We start from the raw sequence: 23,248 nt of genomic DNA on the forward strand, positions 1-23,248 counted from the left end.
GGCCATCCAGGCTGAGGAGGTGAAGTTGGTTGCTGGAGGTCTGAACGCTGAGGCAGGGAAATGAGGAACAGAAACCAGAGTGGGATTTCACAGTGGGTGAAATGGGCGTATTTGAGGTAATGGGGTTTGAGGTTTGGTTTTGTATATGAGTATCACAGGCAGAAGCAGGTAGAGATGGGTGGGAGTAAAGAACATGAGTACAAAGGAGGGTGAAAGGACCAAAGGGGAACTCTAAGCACTGTGGACCTGGGGTGTGGTCCTTTCTCAGCACTGAAGGGCTGTTGTCCTGTCCCCAGGCACACTCAGTCCCAGGCTTGCTCTGGCAGTCCCCGGGCTGCCCGGGGCAATTCAAGCAGAGCAGCTCTATTTGCAGACCCAAGAAATGAGCGTTGAAAAGGGGATTCCTGTGCTTGGCTAAGACCCTGCTCTACTGGGCTCTGATCCCGGCCATGCCATCCCTAGAGGCGTCTCAGATGGAACAGCTGCTGGGTCAGAATTAGGAAGGATTTTTTCCTAGCCGTAAGAGTTCCTCTACTGCTTTTCCCTCCAGTGAAGGAAATCCCACAAAGCAGGGACCTGGATTGGGAACAGGAATGACCTATCACCGCAGCCTGCCTCCTGACATGCATCAACTGCAGGCTCCCTCCTCTGCTGTCCTTACAATGTAGCATCACCGCTCCCAGCTGGAAGGAGAAATTACCTGTCAAAACCAGCTGGAGCTGCTTCCCTTTCTTCCAGCGTCTCGAACCTGCACCTTGGAGGCAGCCGGACATCAGGGGCGAGGAGCAGATGCTGGGCTGAAGGAACAGGTGATGTTGCCTCTTCTCCTCCACTGAGGAGTCTTCCCAAGAGCAAGGAGATAAAGAAATTCTTCCCTGGGCAGAAGCCGAGAGAAACTCACTCCTTCCTGCCCATTTTAATCCCTCGAGGGAGGCAGAAGAGCAGCACAAACCAGCTGGAGAAGGACTGCAAATGCCTCCAAGCTGCCAACTCAAATGATCATCCTCTCCTGCAGCTCTCACTCCGAGCCACCCTCTTCTCCTTACACACAACACCAGCCTGGGGTCTCTGGGTTAAAACAAATGTTCTCCCCCATCCCACCCCCCTTACTTTTCCCATTCCACCCCAGCCCACAACAAACATCAGCAGCTCACTGGCCCTGCAGCCATGTAACCCAACCCCAGCCATTGTTCCCCCTTCACCAAGGTCTATATTTGACTCTGCAACAGCACCGTGGCTGGTGCGTGTGTGTGCGTACGCGCTCACTGCACACGCACACTCTGATATTTGTTCGGAGCCTCATTCCCCAGATGCCCAGGATTACTTAGAAATAGCTTCCATGGGCAGTAGGTGTTGATGCCTGCAGTGGGGAAGTGGAGGAGGCAGGCAAAAGAGAAGCGGGGAGAGGGTGAAGGTCGAAGGCGGAAAACCTCCTGGCTCTTCCCTCCCAGTTTGCACCATCTTGATAATCTGCTGCTCGGCAGAGCACAGCAGGGCTGACAGACAACAACGCATACACTCAACAGCATTTACTGGCAGCAGATCTGGGGAACAATGGAGGAAAGGCCAAGCTATGGCCTTGGTGAATCCATCCTAGGTTGCCCTGCCCTAAGTTTTGCTCACTGGTGGCAAAAGTACAGTTCAGCCTCCAAAAGCCCTTCAAACCTTCCTAGGTCTGGTGGCTAAGGCCACCAGAAATGGCACTGGAGAGGGAAGTACCTAATTCCATTAGCTTGGTGGCTCTGCAGGGGTTACCTCAGCATATGGGAGCTGCCCCGGAATTCACCTTCCTCTGTTTCAGTGCTGCATTAAGGGTAGCCACCCTGGACTACCCCGGGATGTATTTTGTATTTTCCCAAAGCCTCCAGGAATGCTGTCCAAGCCCAGTGTCACATTCCCCATGACCCCAGAGTCCCTGGGAACACTGCCTAGGCTCAGCACGAGCCTCTTTTATTCACATCCTTTGCAGCCTGCCAGGACACACAGCAAAACCAGAAATAAGTGCAATCAAGACAAATGACAGGAAGGATTGCCTTTACCTTAAACACTGATGATCCAGGGAACTCATTGCCACTGGGTAAGAAGAAAAGGCATTCATTTAAAAAATTACTAGACATTTATATAGATAATGAGAATAAATAGGAATGAACTCCAAAGAGCTGTAAACCTTTTTGCTCCAGGGCACTGAGGATGAGCTCCAGACCATGGAGTGAGGAGCAGTTTTCCATGAGGTTAGGTTCTTCAGTAATTTTATGCATTTGCCTCCCCCAGAGCTGTACAGAACCAGCCCTGGGAGAAGGAGGATGCTGGGCATGAGGAGGACCGTTTATCCATACCCATTGGACAGAAGGGTGACCCAGCGCACATTTCCCATCACCAAGTTCAAGGCAGAATGAATTGTATGGATGCTCCAGTGGTGCCTGTGAGATGTGCTGGAGAGATGATTCCCGGGTGTTCAGAGCCAAGTGTGATGCTCTGTCCATACCACTGACCACCAGCTGGCCTGCTCTCTGCTCCAAGCCAGCTGCGAGGAGTCTCTCACCATAAGAGATGCAGCTTCGTCAGGGGTGTCTGTATCCTGCACTGGCCTCCAGGCAGCTGCTCTGTTGGGACTACCTAAAATCTGACTGTCTGCTGGGCTGCTCCACTAAAACAGATCCTCTGAGTGTAGGAGAGTGCATGCATCATTGTAGTCCCTGAGTTGACCCTCAATACTTCTATCCATGACAGGACAAAGCCACTAGGGAAAAAAAAAAAGAAGAAAAAAAAGAAAGATGAAATACTGAAGGCAAAAGGAGTTAGACTTGAAGAGCGAGGGAAAGAGAAGAAGGTATGTATGGAGGGTGGCTAGAGAAAAGATGTTCTACCTTGTGCCCCCACAGCTCAACAGACAGACGGAGTCATCCCCCTTTGAAACTTCCCCTTGAGTTCATTGAGAAGGTGTAGGATCTTCTTTTGCACAGTGATTTCTGGCTTCCCTCTTCATGTGTGTGTGACAGCCAGTGTTAGGGGTCTTCCAAGAGCACCAACTTCACGTGGTGTACCCGCTCCCCACACCTGCCTTGCACTGCCAGAAGGAGGTCTAGAAGGACCTGGGTGTGAAGGAGATATCTGTCAGGCTTTCCCATTGCGGGCGCATGAGCGCCTCAAAGCCCACCTCCAGCCATGCCCTCTCCCTTTCCAGCTGGCAGCTCCAGCAATAAAACCTCTTAATCTCACTGTGAGAACACAAGCATCTAACAAGAGTCTCTTCAAGCAAATGTTTTGAGCTTCCTCAGTGCTTGCTTCTGAGCTGGTTCCTGGTTATTTACAGAGGTTGGCATGTCTTGCACTTCACATCAAAACCTGGCAGGAGAGCCTGTTGCAGTGAATTTCAAGGTCATTTTACAAAACTATGGCCCGTGCTTAGAAAGGCTTGAACCCTGCGTGCAGAGGAGTCCGTAATTAGCAGCCCCAGGGGATGTGGACGAGTGTTGGAGGGAGGCTAATTGCAGACTGACTGTCTCCTTGGCCTTCAGCAGCTCCCGTGAAGCAGGGAATCGGTGTGCTCAGCCAAGCACCAAGCGTGTCCTAGGGAAAGGTAATTCCTCCCTGGCCTGCCTGGACCTGTCCCTATAAACAACAAGAGCTGCACATGGAGAGTAGTGCTGGATATTTCACAAAAAAAAAAAAAATTCCAAACAGAAAAGGTCTCTGTGAGCTGGAGATGCGTGCTAGGCACACAGATGGGCTCCCTGGGAGATGACACAGCCACGTGCCTCTACCTGAAAGAGTCCATGAGTCCGTGCTTTGCCTCAGAGGGCTTGGGGGATCAACTCCTTCCCCCTTCGTTTGTGCATCCTGGTGAAACGCCATCACCAACATCCTGGTGTGCAGTGTCTCCCTCTCATGTGCAGATGAGTGTCCAGTCCCACAGTGGGACAAAGCTCCGACTGCAGGCAAATGCCTGAGAAAGCCAGCATCACACCTAACGCCTCCACCAGTTTCTCATGCTCTCTGGTGAGATATCCTCCCCCCTTCCTCTCCACATACTTTTAAATCAGTTCATTTCAAACACTTCATTAGCATGACAAGCTAAACAAGTTTTGGCAAAGGGGAAGGGAGGCATAGCCCCTCAAGAGTCTCAGTTTGTCAGCCTGGTCTGAAGCTGACAAACTCAGCTTCAGTGACTCCACTCTTTGCTTTCCGTGGGGTCTTGCCTTGTGTTGGAGCAGCCATTCTGCCTATCGGGGACACATGCCATTTCTCTCCACTCTTTCACCACACTAAATCCCTGGCATGGGAGGGTGACTGCCCTTCAGTCTTTGTTGCATGGCAGTATCCATGCTGGATTTAGCACTCACTGGGGCAAAATCTTTCCAGGGAATGTTGGTGGGACTTAGGAAAAACAGAAACTGTGCAGTGCTGAGGCAGCTCCTCCTGCACGGAGCTTACCCCAGGGAGCCATGGTGTGGGTCCCAGCTGGGAACTGGCTTTTTCTGGCAGAAAACCTCATATAAGATCACAGCACAGTACTTGATCCTTTACAGAGATCTGAAGTCACATAAAGTAAGAGTTGGAGGCATTTGTGCAGGGCTTGGTGCAAGAGCTGGGATTGGTTCACCACGTGAGTGTGGCATGGAGCCTGCAGTGAGCAGAGAGATGAGGGAGATGCCACAACCAAATACTTAAGGCCAGAACACCTGAATTTCTGCTGCCTAGCCCTGGGAGTGATGCAGCTGGTGCAAAGCAAGTGCAAAGAGTATAAACCCACTGCTGCCAGGCTCTGCACTCCCTGCTCCACGACAAAAGACTGCACTAGGGACAGGGCAGGAGATGAGAGCCAGCTGTTGCCATACTGTTTTGTGGCTAGTTAGAAATGGCCAGTAGAGGTCACTGATACCTATTTATTTTATTCTATTTTTATACAGATGCATTTATAATATACAAAACACCAACAGCCAGCAACTGAAGTTGGGGAAGTGCTGGTGTGCAACATATTAAAATGTACGAGTCGAGGGAAAGTGCCCCTATGTACAGCTGAAATACCAGCGTGAGCTGTGCATCCTTCTCCGCTCAAACCCCATGATGGCATCAAACGACCAAGCCATGCCAAGCCCCAGGGTACTGCGATGTAGAGTTCCTGTCATTGTTCTTCAGTTCTGCCTTTGTCCTCCATCCTGTATTGGCAGAGACGCTTTGAGAGAGATTCAAGAGATTCAAGCCTCAGGGACAGGATATTGTGTCTGCTTGACTTTCTGTGCAGTGCCCAGCACAGTTAAATCCCAACTACGATGGGTGCCTTCAGGCAGGCCCATAAGATAAACAACAGTTTAGGTTGGGATGGGTCAGCATAGTTCTGTTCTTCAGCCACTATTGCTGAGAGCAAAGTTTTTGCTTGTGAAAAAGCATCAGGACTTTATTCAGCGTTGCATCTTCATGTTAAAATTGAACCCCAACCCTCACTCTTATGTAGCAGGATGAACTGAATTATACACATGGGTGTTGCTAGTAACTGTTTTACTAGTGGGTTGCATTTTTCTGGTAGATGCATGCTCCAGGCATACTGGCACGATGTGTTTGGCTGTCCAATTCTGCATCCACAGACTTGTTCGGCTGTCCGAGACTGGCTGTGCTTCACTGATCTTATTGTTCCAGAGATGCTGTTGGTTTTGGGTGCTGAGCTCCTCTTGTACTGGCACATCCCAGGATGCAAGCTCTGCTCAAAATACGTCTCGCTTTTTTTTCTAGTTTTAGTGGTCTCAGCCCGTTCATGAAATCTCTTCTGCCTCTGAGGGTTTCCCAGCTGATATCTACTGGGGAGTTCTCCGTTGCAGCTGGAGTCAGAGAAGTAGTGGAGGACATGTTTCCTAAGAGTCCCTCAAGGACTGCAGCACCCAAGGCAGAGGAAATGGGACTTCACACAACTCTCAGGCAGGTGACAGCCTCAGAGCCAGATACCAAAGAGTGGTCTGGCACCCACCATCTTGCCTGCTTGACCTGGGTTGGTGGGGAACTTGAGAGGACCAAGGCTGCACTGTCTTCTTCTGGTGGGGAAACATTATTTCTGGCACCTACATCTTCACTAGCCAAGACTGCAGGCACTTTAGAGGTCTTTGTTCCTCCACAGGGTGGCACCTGCCCCTCTAGGGGTTCCTTTTATACAGTTACAGGGGTCTATATAAAGTGCTGCCAGCTGGAAAGTATTTTGAAGAGATTCCTCCCTGCTCTTCACTTAGGGTCATAAATTCAGCTGGTATTTGAGTGAATCTCAAATGTACTTCCAGGCCTGTTTGCTGAGGGCTTTACATCCGCCTGAGGCCCCTTAAAATAAAAGGATTATTGGGAGTCAAGTGTTAGATTACCTGGTGCTTGTTAATTGAACTTCAGAGGCTTTAGCGAGCAACTGTCTCTAGCAGGGAGCAGCACTTTGGTATTAATGGTGTGATATAAATGAATATAATGTAACAACGTCATGCTTCTGCATCATGTCCCATCTCTGGGCTCAGGGCAGTGATGAGTTCAGCTCACAAGCATACCGGACATGGGAAAAGCAGGGTGGATGTGTGTGGAGGAGGAAAGGAATTTGGGCCTTCGGGATCTAAGGAAAAAGTGTTTTTCAGTACTCTGAGCAGGTGACTGGTGTGCAGTCTTCCCGAGTGCAGTTTTTGTCTCCCTTTGGCTATCTGACCTTGGGCTCTGATTTTGGCAAGAGTTGAGTTTAATGGAAGCAGTAAACGCCAAGACCATCGAAAATCCAACTCTGTCCTTCCCGCAGGGCTTATTTCACCTAGACTTGCAAAAAGCTCAAAGATCCTACTTTGACAGGTCACTAAAAGAAAACAAAGGACTGTAATGCATTTTGCCATCAGTGTGCACCTACGGAAACCTGAAGAGACCACAACTGCGAAGGCTGCAAGGCAGAAAGGCCTAGTGGAAATGAGAAACCTCAACAGCTATGAAAATTTCATCAGCTGGCGCTGTGGAAGCAAGAATCTGGAAGTGGAGAGCAGATGGGCAGCCTAGATTCTTGGAGCCATTGTCCTTCTGCTTGTTATCTGACTCCGGCACAGGGAGGATTTGGAGAATTTATGGGGGCACAAATACTGAAGGCTTTCTTGAAATATCCCTGGCTGACATGTGGCATGGGGCAGACGGCACTTGCTGGGTGCGCAGTAGACATTTTTGCACAATATTCCCAAGGTCATGCAAGCAGGGTGCTGCTGAGCACCTGTCTTTTATTGTGTAAGAGAGGGGACCATTTGGGCAGAGTTTGAAGAGCTGTGAGCCTGGTACTATCCGATCGCAAATTTGAAGCCTTCATAAATGCAGGACATTGGGGAACATAATCCAAATACTTTTAGGACTTTTCTTAACTGGGCAAATTGCCTCTAGACTAGGTTCCATTACTTACCACGTGAATAATCAATTCAAGAGATGTTTGTAAATAAAGGATAATAAGGAAGGGCAGCAGAAAGTGAACGAGTCTATGCACCAGGCATGAGAGACCAAATAACTGTGTGAGCTCAGAGCAGAGTAGATGGTGTGGTTTAAGGTATAAAGAAGAAATTCTCTACTGTAAGGGTGGTGAGGCACTTGAACAGATTGCCCAGAGAAGTGGTTGGTGCCTCATCCCTGGAAGCGCTCAAGGATGGGACTTTGAGCAATCTGATCTAGTGGAAGGTGTCCCTGCCCGCAGCAGGAAGCTTGGAACCAGATGATCTTTAAGGTCCTTTCTGACCCAAACCATTCTACAGCTCTGTGATGATTTGGTTAAAAAATAAAATATGATTACTTCTTGGAGTCCCAAGGCCAGAACTATGGAGTGGGTGATTCTGCAAATGAGGTGATCCTGAACACTACTCCTTGGTGGATTGTCCTGGCTAGCAAAGACCTGAAGAAGGTATATCACCTGCAGGTCTTGTGAGCCCATTTTGGGGTCCTGAACGCACCCACAGACTCTAATTGCCATAACCAGCCTATACTACTGTTTTTCTGTCATCTTGATCAGCTCAGAAGCTTAGCTGCCTCTTTTCAATGTCTACTCTGATGTGGGATAAACGTGTAATATGGGAGACCTCAGAAGTAGCCTGTGAGGTGAGCAAGGGCTGCAGCCCGGCTGTCCTTTGGAACCCCTAGAAGCAAAGGCAGGGGCAGAAGCTGGGGCAGAAGCTGCGTCCTTCCACAGCCAGGTGAGAGGCCTTTGGCCAGAGCCATTGAGCCAAAGGCTGTCCCTAAATACGTATGAGGACATCTCAACCCTGCCAGATTCCCACTCAAGGGCACATAGGTCCCGGATTTTTGGTCTGTGCCTATGCCATACCCTCGGTGGTACTTTGTCTCATCAGTCAGAATTTATTAAATTCTCTCAGAATTTATTAAATCCTCTCATCCCCACAGGCTGGACCGTGCAAATGCCCCACGGTTCTCCCTCCTCTTACTGGGGAGCATGGGAGGAGCCCTCAGGGAAGGAGCCCAAACTTTAGGATGGGAAGGAATGGCCTCAAGTTGCACCAGGGCAGGTTTAGATTGGACATTAGGAAAATCTTTACCGAGAGGGTTATCAGGCACCAGCACAGCTGCACAGGGAGGTGGTTGAGTCACCATCCCTGGAGGCGTTTAAAGGACAGGAGATCATGGAATCATAGAATAGTTTGGGTTGGAAGGGGCCTTAACGACCACCTCATTCCAACCCCCCTGCCACGGGCAGGGACATCCCACTAGACCAGGCTGCCCAAGGGTTTAGTAGTGGACAGGTATGGTTGGACTCGATGGTCTCAAAGGTCTTTCCCAACCAAACCATTCCATGATTCTATGCAACTGCCTGGCAAAGCTTTCCCTGCCTGCCCCTTGCTACCATCGCCCTAGACCCCATCAGCCCGGCCGGCATTGCAAGCTGATCCCTCTGGGAACTCCCACCCTCCTCGCCTCCTTCCAAGCGGAGCCGCACCCCTTGGCCCCCCATGCTCCCTCCGTGCTGGCACTTGGGTTCGCTCATCCATGCCCCTCCCCCCCCCCAGCGGTCCTGTTGGTTTCGCCCCGCCGCTTGCACTCCCCCGTCCCCTTTGCGTTGCGTGCACTTGGGTTCGCTCATTCTGCTTCTCCCCCACCTCATCCCCCCCCCGCGCGGCGGTCCCGTTGGTTTCGCCCCGCCCGCTTGCGTTGCCGCGGTGACGCGGTGGGGGGGAGGGGCGCGCGCTGCCCGATGTGACGCAGCGGCGTGGGGATTCCGCCGGGTTTACCCGTCGTGCCCCGCGGCAAGAAAAAAATATGGCGGCCTGAGGGGCGCGCGCGCGCGCGCTCGCGGGGGCCCGGCCGGGAGAGGCGTGAAGGCAAAGTTTGGGGCGGGCCCGAACCCGAGCAGAACCGGCCGCAAAAGTCATTGGGACCCCGGGCGGAGACGAGCCCGACCGGGTCAGAGCCGGAACTGGGGGCCCCGGGATGGGATGGGGGGGAGGGAAGGAAGAAAGGGAGGGGAGGGGAAGCGCGGAGCGCGGCCGGTTGGGCGCCGACCCCGCGCCTCCCCGGGGCGGGATGGGGCCGGCGCCCCCCGACAGAGAAGGGGAGCCTCCTCCGCCCCCCCGTGCGGCCCCGGGGTGCGAGGCGGTGTTGGGGCACGGGGGGGTCGCACTGGTGGGGAGGGCAGGTAGGTTGATACAGAAAACAGTCACCGTTCTAAGAAGTGGAATGTACTGATTTAAGCTAAAGCAGAGTTAAGTTCATCCAAGAACTTTGTTTTTTTTTTTTTTAAAAAAAAAGTAAGGCTGAATGTCCCTCTGATAGCGTGTTTTTTCAAGTAGTGTTTTTCCAGACACTGTTCATTCTTTAGAGATGATAACGTCTTGTGTGAAGTATGACCTGTGCTGAACAGAGGTGCCTTCTTCTGTGATCGCCTCTGTTTGCAGCCTTTCCCCATCTTAAATGCAAGGTCAGGCAGAAAGCTGGAGCCAGCTTCAAATCAGCAAGAGATTTGACTGTTGTGAAGTTCATAATGACATTAAAATTAGTAATGTAATAACTGATTTTAATTAGTAATAGGATATGCATAAGCATTCTGGGAGAATTTATGCATGTGCATGTAAGTGGGAAATACATTCTGTCCCAGCTCTTGTCTTGCTGCACGTGATTGATGGAGATCACTACCTCGTGTTGCCGAGGCCTGCATTGAAAGGTTGCTTGCTTTCTAAAACTCCGAAATGAGTCTTAGAGAGTTTATTTGCCAGCTTTTTTGGTATCAGGGCCACAGTCTTGGCCATCACGGAATTAGGGAGCTCTCCCTCCCAGAGGGAGACCTGTAGTGGGGAGCAGGGCAGGCCAAACTGTGTCGATGCAGGGTGTAGCCTTGTCTGGCCGATGAAGAGGTAGGTGGTGTGGGGAATGAGAAAGCAGCGTCTGCGCACGGAGTGGTGCTGGAGCAGAAGCTGCAGAGTGGAACAAGTCTGGACCAGCCCATGTGTGTGTTAAAGAACCAGAGTATAACTGACAGGGGTAGAGTTTGAAGGGGGGGAGCAGCACTCCCCTGGTGCCAAACCTGACAGGGAGGAATGGGGAACTCTGCCAGCCTGGACACCCTCTCTGCTGCAAGGAATGCCTCCTGCTATAAGATGAGAGAGCAGCCTCTGGGAATATTGGAAGACCTTAAAGAAAAACAGCGAACAATAAATACTGAGCTGCTTCTGTCTCTGGGCTTGAGCGCACAGCATGGAACAGAGTAAAAGACTGAGTGCTAATAAATGGAATTTTAGATGGGCAGGAGATTGCATTGGTAGGCATCAGGGTGTGCAAATGATATGCAAGTCTGGGAAGGCTGAGAATGACCTAGATCTGAGACATGCCAGGTGGAGGTTGTCAGCTGGAAAGAATCATCCATGAAATGTAGATAGTTCTGTGCCAGAGAAAGCTTTTCAGAGGTCTGCATCTCTGTTTTACAGATTTAGAGAAGGAACTGGGATAAAGGGCCTGCCTAAGAGGAAGCAATGAATCCTTTTTGAAGCATCAGACCGCAGGTAAGAAAGCCAGGAATGAGCTGATGCTGAGTCAGACTGTGTTCTTTTAGTCCCGGTACTTGAAGTTTTTGAGAATACGTTTACCACATGCCTGAAAAACTGTCCCTCTCTGTGGCATTCTCTGCATCACAGTAGGCCTGCATTGCCTGAATTGAGAGGCCAGGGATGTCAATGAAGTGGGAAATGACTCTCAGAAATTCCATAAGAGCCCTGGGAAGAAAAGCTCAATTAAAGATGTAATCCAGTGCTCTTTACGCGCCATCTAGAGAAGCAGTCTGTTCTGGCAGTGCTGACGTAACTTCTCTGTGTACTCACAAGAGGTCTGCCCAGCTAGGATTGCAATGAAGTCCTTCCCAATGATCCTGCCCTTGCAATCGTGATGCCCAAGTTCGATGATTCTAGTGATCCTCTGTTCTGTTAGGTTGTATCTTTCACCACGTTGTTTTTACCTCCCCTATGTTAACTGAACCCCTCATGGATGATGTTGGACTACCGTTGGCCCTTCTGTCCTCTCCTGACCTCCTGCTGAGATCTGGTTTAGAGGGACAGCGATTTGGTACTGAGCAACTGGGTCCTTTGAGTGGTTTGTACCTTTCAGTTACTTGTCAGATCACTTTTAGTACAACTCTTTTCTCTTTTCTTCACTTCTTAGTGAATCACTGCAGAGAGCGTTCAGATACCAGCAGTGTTTTGCGTACGGTGTGTTTCAGCTTGTGGATGTTAGATCAGCATTTAAGCTTTCAGGTCTTAGCTGTGGTAGCAGAAGCTTTTTGGCTTTTCATTCCTTCCCAAACACCCAGTGCTCTTGAAATCATGGGAATGCGTTTCAGCAGGGCCAGTAGAGTTCCAAAGTGCAGCCCTTGGCTATCTTAATATTTAATATTAACAAGGCATTGGGTCAGGCAGGGACTCCTCAAACCAGTAGTTCTGAACTAAAGATGACCTTGCGTTCTTTTCCAATCTGTTCCAAGTAGTTTGTTGACTATTGCCAAGTCGCTTATTTTGCAGCTTTCGAGCCCTGAATTCTTATCTCTGCCATCCACTCTAAGTATGATCGTGTGTCATAGCATGTCTGCCCCCTTTTTGCCTCAGAGTAGGATAAATAAAGTCAGGGGATAAATAAAGTCAGATAGGACAATGAGTGATTTGTGCTGGTGTGAACGGTACCAAAGCTGGCTTGGAGAAAGGATTTGTGGCAGCTGGTGTGGCGTCTAAAGTGCTTCTAAAAGGGATGAAGAAAGCCAAGCTATTTGATCAGTAGCAAAATAAACAAGTTTCAGTAAAATGTGGCTATATTTTTTGGTTCTTGTTTGAAGTAGGTTTGATGCTTTCGAGTCCTGGAGGCTGAGGATTTTTCCGAAGGTGGGCTTCCTAACCTGCTGGAATGCCTGCTATGTTTTATGGAGGATCCATTGAAAACTGGGCTCTCTGAGATTTCCATCTATCACCACATCTACAGCACAGCCCTAAGAAATAGTTCTGGAAGTTAGATCATAACGAATTAACCGTATTTTGTGCTTGATAGCAAGGGCCTAGCACAGTGTGACAAGAATAACGTAGGAGTGGCTAATAATCCTGTGTCTTTCTTGATACTGGGAGAAATACAACATGTAGAGGTCTCAAATGAGTGTGCATGTGATACAGATTGAGGCCAGGATTCTTCAATCCTAGCTTGAGAATCTATTTTGACACCTTTTTGACTCATCTCCACTCTTTTGACTGAGGTCAGGAACTGGAAATAGAGCAGATTTTCTTGGCTGTTCAGCTTGGTTGATGTTCTGTGAGTAAATTTAAGGTCCTGAATGTGGGTACATTTGTCTCCTTGCTTGAAGACCTTGGTTGGGAAGATAACCGCTTTTTGCATGACGCTTTGAGCTATGGAGAGAGCAAGCGCTTGTGGCATTTGTGCTAGTGTGTGTGTTTTGAATCACTAGTAACTGGGTAAATACGATCCTTCTTGAAACGCATTTTACACAGGACTGCAAAGGAACTATGTGTGTAATCTATGTAAACAGGGCTAATGCCTTAGGGCATGAAATCGTCCATCCTGTTTCTCTGCCAGTTCCCCTGCCTTAGGGCTTCTCCTTGTGTCTAGATTGGCTGGGTATGAAACTGTAACAGGAAGAATGTTACTTTTTAAAATTAAAGTACCTTTACAGGTGGTTGGAGAGGAAGGATGACCCTGCAGTCACAATTCTGAACTGCAGTGTAGGATACTTAATTTCTGCCACAGATCTATTGTATGAATGTGTTCACAGCGTTGTTTCTTGTTCTTTAGTTGCAAAATACGATTAATGCCCATCTTATTGGGGATTTAAGGAAGAGTCTGTAAGTGTCTATAAGATGCTTGGATACTGTAGCGTTGAGTGCTTTAGTAAAGCTCAGTGGAGGAGAGGTAAAAAGGATATTCCAAGCTGTGACTTCAAAATGAAAGAGACTCCTGTCTGATCCACTGTCCTGCATGGTAAAATTGCTATAGAGTGCAAGTCAGGTCCTTTAAGGCAAGTGGGTGCTCTGAGATCCCCCTTTTTTCCCTTCCCAGGAGCTGTTTGTTTCCACAGCTTGTAACACCATATCTAGCTGAATCTTTTTTGACTTGAATCAATCTTTTCTCTTTTTTTTTTTTTCCCTCTTGTTTATTCTCAGCTTCGAAATTGTTCTCTTAATTGTCAAGATGTTCATGTATGATCTTATTGCTAATATGCTCAGATGAAGAGGGCCAAGAGCAACAGCTTGCAGGCTGTCTCGTATTTGGGATGACAATGAGCCATCCTCTCTGGAGTGACCCCCTGGGAGCTGTGCTTAGGAAGGAAATGGCGTGGAAGGCCCTGTAGGAGTGTGAAAATAGCATTGCAATGGTTGGAATGCAGGATAAGCATCACTTGGGTGGGCTCAGTTTTTCTCTGCTTTTCAACAATGCTGGGTTCCAAGCTTGAGGAAGACTGCTGTGCAGAGGTGAAGGAGCTGGAATGTATTCTTTGGTTGAGGTGAATGCAATTCGGTGAAACTGATAGGCATCAAACTGAATAATGATTTTAAAGTATTTTCACATGATGTCTAATCTGTGGAAATCCACTACCACATAATAGCATTGAGGCTAAGAGCTGAGCGGGATTCAGAAAAGATCAAGCACTTACAAGTGGAAATGTTTGGACTTGCTTTAGCTAAAGAACTTGTTTTAGAAGTTGTATTTTTTCAGACATAACTCAATCTCTAATAGGTAAAGGTTTGAAGAAAAGACAGTTTATTGCATAGTTGTCCACTGGGGCTTCTTGCTCTGTCTTCTAAACCACCTTTTATTGGACTGTATCAGAGGCAAGGTATTGAATCACACTTATTTGCTATGTTATGTTGCCCACTAATCTTTTTGTGATAACTGCATTAAGGGAAGGAAAACCACCAACCAAAAAACAAGCCCACAAAACACTCCAGCTGCTCTGATTAGGCCAAGTAGTTGAGGTTTTTAAGGTGGTGGTGGAGAGCAGGGTCCTTGGAAAGATAGTGCAGTCCACAGATGAGGACCATCCTATTCATGAATGTGAAGACTCATAAGTATTGTCTCTTCATGCTGAGTGGTCTGGCAAAGCACTTTGTGCTTCTTGCCTTTGCTTGTAAGAGGGAAAAGAATGCGTGGAGTTTGGCCTTTCCACGTTGCAGTCTTGTAGCGGACTTTAGTCCGGAAGGTGTCTTTAAGTCTGTTCAAGTGAGATCCAGTATGTTGTAGCATGAGCCTCAACGTGCTAGTGTCTTGGAAGACACAGTCTGTGTCCTGTGCTCGTGTCCAGTCTGTGTTGAGAATCAAGAGAATCATCAGTGCTGCTTGGTCAAGTAGGCATAAAGTTGGTTTGATGGATAGGTTAATAAAGGTAAGTGGCAGTAGTGTAGAGATAGAGGTAAAAAGGTGCTTGTAATGTCTGCCTAAACACAAGGGGAACTTATGAAGGGAAAGAGTGGAGGGGTGATTCTCAGAGCTAGGAGCAGGTCATGCAAACCTTGAGATCTGTGTGTGGATACCCTGCCTACAGACAGTTCTTGGAACAATATATGCTTTAGGGCAGAATGCGGCAGGCCTAACAGCTGTGAGTAAAGGGTTAATAACTTTCAAATAAGCTTTGTGATGCTGAGAAAGCATGGGTCAGGATTGAAAAGTAAGGTTTACTGCAAGTGTTAGGCTGTTTTTTAGGCACAGAGGATCTGATTTGCTGCTGTCAATGGCAGGAGAGAACTGGTATAAATTTCTCATTTCTAGGGGTTAGCAAATTCAGAACCGAGTGCCCCACAGTGACTACTGTGTCTTTGGTTGGGTTCTGTATTTGTATTTTGACTCTGTGATGAAGCTGGCTTTGGCAATGTTGTAGGAGTCTTAACTGGATTTTCTTACTCTTGTGTTTAAAGTCATAGTTGTCCAGCTGCATTAGTGTAACATTCATGCATGAATGGTTCTGAAATCAAAAGGGATGGATGAGGTAGTTTCTCTAGCTATGGGGGAATTATATTTAGGCTCGTAAAAAAGCCTTAGGCGAGTTTTACTTTTTAGTATTTGTTTCAAAAGAATATAAGTTATTTTCCCTAGATAATCTGATAATTGTTGTGGCAGCAAGCTTTTTGACCATTATTTTAGCATATGATGCTCAGGGTAACTGCATTTAGACCTGGGTCTGTCATACTGCACAAGCTCTATGCAATTACCAGAGACGCCTTGCTTCATTGTCTCGTAAATCTGGTTTCATCCTGCAACCTTGATGTTCATTGGTGAGGATTCTGATGCTACCCAACAGGAAGGTTAAAAATACTCTAGGGACACGAGTCCAAATCTGGTCTACTTCACACAAATGAAAAGTGATTGCTGTTAATTCTACTGTTCTTGTTTCTTGTGTGTTTTTATTTATCATTTTTTCCTTATTGAGAACTTCTTCCCCTTTTGTTTCACTCGTGGGAGATCTATACCCAGTGTATTGTGTGCGCAGGCCTTTCAAGTGGAAGGCAAGAAAAGAATGGAGAATGATGGTTTATTTAAATTAGAGTTGTTTTAGTAACCTTTCTAGAGAATGGACTTCAAGTTCACATCCTACCTTAAAGTGGTTTTATTTTTCTGAGCAGAAAGCATCATGTGCACTAAAATGTGCAAGACATTTCTTGAACCTTTGGAAATGGATTTATAGGCATTGCTTGCACTATGTCTGTGTAAATATCAGGAAAGGAAAACTTTCTTCAGAAGGATTTTCTTGGGAAGCTGCATGTTGCTAGCAGTACACTCTGTTAGTAGGTGTGTGTGTAGGCGTTCCCATCAAATTTATTCTAGGGCTAGTGTGTACTGTCATTTTTGGGAAGCTGCTTGTACCAGGTTAGATTGATTCCTGAAAGCAAATCACCCTTACTGTGTGGAATTTCTGTAGGGTCTACTTATAAGTGTATCCAGTTTTCCTTGTTTAGACAATGCCTTTGTAAATAGGTCCCCAAATGTATCTGAAGTTACTATAGCAGGATTCAGTGTCTTCAAAGCTCTAGCTGGATGGGGTAGCTGTATTACTATGCAGGTCCAGAGATGATTTACTACCTGACTGACAACTTGCAATATAAACATTAGTCCAAGCATGATCTTGTCCGAAAACCCCACCTACGCAGGGAGCCAGGAGTCTTCCTGCCACGCGCCATAAATCGTTTATGGTTTGCTCATGCCCGTGCATTTGAAAAACAGCTGTGTATCAGGGATTAGCAGTTTGCAGAAGGCCCGTGCGGGGCTAAATTAGGGTCTCTTGCCCTGGTGGTGAATACCAGTATCAGAATAGCGGGAGTGCTTCTCTGCAGTGGAAGGCAATTTACTCCGGGAATGGGGGGTGGGTGCAGGGTATCTGAGAGGGTACAGGAGCCAGGGGAGAGCATTGGATTGCCGTGCTCCAGTTTGAGCTCAGATGCCTAAATGATAGCTGCCCAGCATGGTCAAGGGTTGAACAATTTGTTGTTAGCTGTGTGGAGTTTTGAATTTTATTTATATATTTATTATTTTCTTTTCTTTCACAATGTGAAGAGTGGTTTACCTTTTGCTAGCCTGTGGTAGCAGAGTCAAATTATGTACAAGGCCGTCTGGTGCTTTACAACTTTTTTTTCAGCTTTTATAAAAAGTTTTACTGTGTCACTTGGATTTATTACAGCTTTGCAACTTCAACTCCCTAAGTAAAATCCTTTGTGCTGGCTGTGGTAATCTAAATTACCTCCAGGAGCTTCTAATGAGTAACTTGTGTTTATGGTGAACCCTTCCATTTGTCAAAACCCTAGAAGCACGATCCATTTGATAACTCTAAATGTATTGATGCTTTTGTATCAATGCTGAGAACATCACAGCCTAAAGTCAGTTGGCACCTTCAGGTCTTTCTGTAATGAACAGAATACACAGATTCTGCTGCACAAGGGGGATGTGACAGTACTGTTCAGGTACCTCCTGTGTGCTGGCTGAAGGACCAGCTGCTGAGTAAAGTAGATATAAGTAGATCTTTTTTAGCTAGGTTGGTGTCTCCATCAACAAATCCTTTCTTGGGTGGGTTAGGTAAGAATCTGTGTGGAATGTTTCAGCACGGCTCCCCCTTCTAGATGATTCAGCTGAACACAAGTGCTTCCAGACCATATCATGAGCATTTATGGGGCTACAGGCAAAGCAAGTGGGCTCTGGGTGACTTGTTTGCAAAATGACATAGCTAGTAAGGCTCTTAACTATTTTGTTGAAGCTATTGCACAGGTGTCCCTCTGAAAAAGGAATATTTTCCTGGAGCCTCCTGCTTTGCTCTCCTCTGTCGTAGGTTTGGGGAGAGAGCCAAAGAGTTGTCTCCATTTTTCTTATTCCTTTTGGTGAAAGGCTGTGCAGTCTGTTTGACTCTTCGTGCTTTGCTGAGATGGAGGCCAGATAGCACCAAATGTGTTTGTGGCTGTTTGTGTGGGTATTTGAGATTTGGAAGGCACCTGCTAATGAGTTGTAGGTCATTTCATGTCAGATTGGCTAAGTTTCCATCAGGCTGGTTCTCTGTTGCGGCAATGCATATGGACTGTGTATGTTTGGGGATCCCTATCATCTATCTCAGATGGAGAGGGCTTTCTTCCTGTTTGCTGCCTCCTTTCTCACCACAAGAAAAAAAATAATCACCTCATTCTGGAGCGCTGTTAACCTCCAGATTGAATTAGATGTTTTACTGTTACTTTTATAGACTTTACAGATATTCAGAGAGGTTAGAGGGGGGTGTGGGTATGTGATGGTATTTTGAGCTTTCCTTCCTTCTCCTTGTTTGTGATGCTGCTGTTGGAATTCACCCTTCCCTTTTCCTGGGAACCAGGGTGAAGAAATTGCTGTCACCTGGAGCAAAGCTGAATCTGCTTGCCCCAAGGCTTTACCATTCCAGATTAGGACTTTGCCCAACTTCCACAGGCAGCAGTTTATGAGGTAATGTTACCTGAATCTTCTGGGGTCAGTCTGAAGGAAACAATTCAGGGCAGTGGAAATCTCAACTCAGAGGTGCTAGAGTAGGGGGTGGAAGGAAAGGAAAGAATAGAGTTAGCAGTACAGTTAACTCTTCCCCCTCACACTCCCTCCTTTTTTTCCCCTGTTTCCTTGCCTGCCCAGCTGTGTAGTAGGTTAGCAGTACGTGTCTGTTCTTATTCTTATGAAAGTAGACTTTGTTCTCTGAAGACTGCTAATCATGCCCCATGGGGGTGTAATCAGTTATAAGGTATTTAATACAGTGCAGGCGGGAACAGGCCGCCTGGCCGGGCTGGCAGATTGCAACACTACAATTATAAAGGGCCCCTTTCCCCCACTCACCCGCCCACTGGTGGCAGGATGAAGGTTGTACCTTGGAACAGTATTAAGTCTATGAAAAATAAAGATGTAGTGGGGGAAGGGAGAAGAGAGGTTGAAGAGGCAGCTTCTATTCCAGGAAACAGGCAGACCTACATTCTGCAAGAGCTGCAGCCATTGTAGGTTGCACTGTTGAGACTTGTGGGAGTTTGGGTGCCATCACCATCGAAGTGGATTGCACAGGGATGGCCCTTGGCAACCTGTAGAGCAGCAGGGGCTTTCGTCCTCTGTGAAATGGGTTTTCTTGTGGTGGCTGGGGTTGGAAAGGTATGGAGTGGTTAGAAACAGAGAAGCCCTTTCTTCTGCTTGCAGTGATTTAGACGCTTAATCTGTGCTTTTGTAAATTCTGCCAGGCTTCTATTTATATCTTTGGATAGAAATCTATTGGTAAATCTGGCCTTTCATGTCTCTTTTTTCCAAGTAGTGTAACAGCTTACCTTACTGACTTAGAAGGGAATAGGTAGCTTGAGGCCTTGAATTTTAGTGGGCATGGAAAAGTCTACTGGACCTCATCTGGTCTGTTGTTGTTGCCTAATACCAGATCATTCCCTGCGGTGAGGTCCTTGAAATGCACGTGTAGGGTGTGGAGCAGCTGGGCCACAGCCTTATAAACCCTCCCTACGCCAGCAGCTTGCTAGATGTATTGGCATGTTTCTGGAGCTTGTGGCTATAGTGACCTTTCCCCTTCCAGGTTCCCTGGAGATTACAGTGTTTCAGCCCTTCACCCTGCTCTTTGAATTTGTTCACATTCTTTTGTGCAGTGACAGCAGAAGGCTCCCTCCATGTATGTGCTCTCTGCTGCTTCGAAAGTGGAAGGGAATGTGTGTTCTACCATATCCATTTGTGTTAAATAGTTTCTGTCATTTTTGCCTTATGAAATCCTGCTCCTTTCTGACATCCCTGTGCTTTGCTGAAGTTCAGAACCTACTCTGTGAAGCACAGCAGATAGAAGCTCATTTTTTTGGCAGTCTTTGGGGTATTGGTGTAGATTCAGTTGGAATATAATCTTGCTACAGTGCTCATGACAGTGTTGGCATTCCTGCTTGGTGCTGAGAGAACACTGGCTATTAAGTCTCACAGCTGGCCCTTAGCACTGGACAGTGGCTTTTTAGGAGTGGGTTGATGTTTACTTGTATTACATAAAGTAAGTGCAGATTTGGAACGTGGGAAATTCACAATACAGCCTTCCTTTCCTGGACTTGAGAATGCTGCTGACAACTTCACCTCCTGATGCATCTTTTTTCCCTTCAGAGTAACTTGGTGTGTAGGAATCGTGAATTCTCTGAAAAGCTTTGGGATTTGCAGGAGCACCACATGAAGGGAGCAGTAGTGCTTTTGTTTCTTAATACAGCATAGAGTCTGTTTGCAAGGCTGCAAGATGAGAGGTTGCATGATGTCTTGGATTTTTGTTTGTTGAGTCTCTCTTCTCTTGATCATATAAGTGACTGAGTGTCAGTGCTGCAGGAGGAGAATGATGTGCCATGAAGATTGGATCTGTTTCTGTGGGCCATGGGGATAGTGTTCACAAAAGGATTTTTGGGTAATGAGAAAGTGTCTGCATCTCCGAGAAGCTACCTGACTTAAGGTAGAGTGGTTTTCTGGGGGTGGACAAAGGCCTGGATCCTTGCAAGCACCCCTGATGGCCAAAGTCAGTGCTTATTCAGCTATTCCCCATCAGCTCAACAAGTCTGTTTTACATTTGCCCCTTGTCTTGTAAAAGTCAGGGAAATTCCCTTCCCAGGCTACTGCATAGTGCTGTTACTGCCTCGCAACGTGGTTACTCCCCAGCCCTGGTGACAGCTCTTCTCTGCATGGCTTGCATGTCCAGTTGATAACTCTCCCGCCTTACTGTGTTTCTCTTGCCCCGTGGCTTGAGAAGTTGCCTGGAGAACTCGAGGACTCTCCCAAAAGTGAGTTTGAGGCTGAAGCTGTCCTAGCCGTGACAGGGCTGGCATGCGTGCAGAGTGTGGCGGGTGTCAGCATGGTGGGTGTGTGGGCTTGCTGCTTGTTTTCCTTCCCTGCCTGCTGAGGAATGCAATGTGTTTGCCTTCCTTGGCCTGTGGTTGCAGCCACATTCCTGCAGTGGGAGTCAGCAAGGCGGCGGGCGGCGTGCTGTTCGTGCCCCCTGGCTACGTGCTTTCAGCTCCACATCAAAGGTGTGTTTAGTGTGTAGCTTGTGCCATTCCTGGCCACACCTGGTGGCCTGCAGGCATGCAGGAGGTGGAGTCTGGCTCTGTTTGCAGATGGCATTCAGGGTTCAGACTTCTTGCTTGTGGAAAGGCTGGAGCTGAGTCCATGCTAAACAACCCCAGGAATGCAGCGGGAGAGCTGAGCAGCACAGTCACTCCAGGGGCATGTCCTAGCAGCAATGTTTCCTTTATAGCTGCAGCAAAATAACTCATGTCTGCTCCTCCAAAGGAACTGACTGTTTGCTTGGGTGTGTTGTAGGGCTTAATTTACACTGATAAGGCCAATTAAGGTTGGCTCATCCCTTCTGCAGCCTGTGTGCTCTTAGCAATTGGTAGATGTTTGAGTGGCTTGTGCCATGAAGCTCTGCCCAGTACAAACTGTGTATGAGATGTCTACCTGGAGATGGAATGGCTTCAGGATTTAACCGAAGTGCTTCCCCCAGTCAGCGTGTAAATGTTGTTACACTTACGCACTGCAGCTCAACTGCTCCAGCTTCTTCTGGAAAAGCTTCCTTTTCCTGGTTGATACCTCAAGAGATGAGGACAGGAAGCCTGATGAAGGATGGCAGATGAGGATCCAGATGTGTTATTTTGGGATCCTTGACATGATGCCTGTGAGAAATGATCACTAGTTTTCTATGGCCCTATAATGCAAACCATGCTTGTCCTTTTTATGTAAGTCTTTAATTTGCCTGGCATAAGGAAACATGGTCTGTTTCGACAGTGTCAGTGTGGGCAGCCCATAGGCAAGGCTTGTGGAAAGAAGAGCAGAGCATCTTCTGTGTCCTGGGTAAGCCCTGAGCTGCTCCCTTCATAACCCAGTTTGCTTTGATCTTTGGGACTTGCAGTTTCCCTTCTGGCGATTTCTAGTAGCCTGAAATGCTGTGAACTGCCAATCATTTCCATATTAAAGTTAGTCTTCTGTAGAAGACCTCCCTACTGCCATCCTTAGACAGCAGCAGGCATCAAAGAACTGACTCTCAGAAGTGCTCTGGCTTTGTAGCATAGTCTTTGCCTTTTAGCTGTTGGCACAGTCTCTGGGTCAGTTGCTGCAGAGCTACCATGACCAGATGCCACCCTTTATGGAGAAGGATGTATCCCCTTTCAAAGCAGCATCTCAATAATAAGTGATTAGGGGATATTACTACCGCAAAAGCCTCTTACCGTTGTGAAATGGTTGGAAATTTTTCAGGTTGGGCTCTTTTCTCTCTTGTCTTTGTGTAAACTGTGCATTTTTCTTTCAAACTAGTTGCCACTAACTCCATCCCTGACTTTTAGGGCTTGGGTGTTTATGAGAAAGTATGTTGCCTGAATCTTCATTTTTCTTCCTTTGTTCTGCCTTGCCAAACTGAACAATGTGCCCTGTGGCAAAATAGAAGTCTAAAAAGTGTTATGTGGAATGTTATTCATAGAACATTTAAGTGTATATAATTATTGGATGTTTCGGCTTTGTTTGGTGATACAGGCTATGGCTGCAAAAATGGAAATCTTGTTCAGGATTAAATACTGCTTCTGCTGTCCCTTTCTGATTGCCAGGAGGGGAGTAGGAAAGCCAGAAGTAAATGGTTGAGACATTGCCTAAGGAGGAAGGAGGGCTGATTCTCGGGTTTTTTTCTTTCCTGTCTGTGAGTTTTAATGTTGTGGAGAGAAAGTGACCAGTTCCTTGTCTTGGCTTCCCTGTTGGCCCTCAGGACTGTGTAGGAATCCAAATCTCTGAGCTTCTGTGTCCAGTCCCAGACACCTCTGCCAGGATGATGTGCTCTTCTGGCTGGAGCAGTAACCATCACCAAGTAGCTAGGTCTCCCCCTGGTGGGACAGGGAACAGAAAGCCGGCTACAACTGGACAGTAAAACTGGGAATTGCTGTGATCTTGGGGCATCTTGAGCCAGCAGCAGATGAGGTGTTTCTCCAGTTGAAACATTCCGTAGTCCAGAGTCACAGACTGTAGAGATGAGCTCGTGCAGCTGCATGAAGCTGAAGGCATGAGCGAACAGCTTGCTGTTGGCACTGGACAAACACCTTATCTTTGCAACATCTGCCTGGCTATACCCTGGCGTTTGTCCATGGTCTTTGCCCTTAGGCTAGCAGTGAGCTGGTAGCTCTTTGAGCAGCTTAGTCTGATACTTGACAAAAAAAAAAAAAAGGGTACCTGGAATATGGTGGCATGCTTTCCTCTGCTCTCAGAGCCTATTTGAGGATAGGTAATTTCACTTGCAGCTCAACTATCTCTC

At 47.4% G+C, this 23,248-nt stretch overlaps 1 protein-coding gene across 7 annotated transcripts in view; it reads left to right on the forward strand.

The window, feature by feature from the left end:
- The first annotated feature begins 9,220 nt into the window (after window positions 1-9,220).
- The window catches only part of TJAP1 (tight junction associated protein 1), a 41,545-nt gene continuing 27,517 nt past the window's right edge, over window positions 9,221-23,248 (forward strand). For 3 of the 7 annotated variants that reach the window (XM_054062117.1, XM_054062113.1, XM_054062119.1), the window contains exons 1-2: window positions 9,221-9,393; window positions 10,911-10,985. The gene's annotated coding sequence lies outside the window, so the exon portion shown is untranslated. Of the gene's footprint in view, window positions 9,394-10,910; window positions 10,986-14,705; window positions 14,852-18,307; window positions 18,415-23,248 lie in introns of those variants that run through there. The other 4 variants (XM_054062118.1, XM_054062116.1, XM_054062114.1 and 1 more) reach the window with 3 other exon arrangements.

This window comes from Cuculus canorus, chromosome 3 (genome assembly GCF_017976375.1).
Source record: "Cuculus canorus isolate bCucCan1 chromosome 3, bCucCan1.pri, whole genome shotgun sequence".
Lineage (NCBI taxonomy): Eukaryota > Metazoa > Chordata > Aves > Cuculiformes > Cuculidae > Cuculus > Cuculus canorus.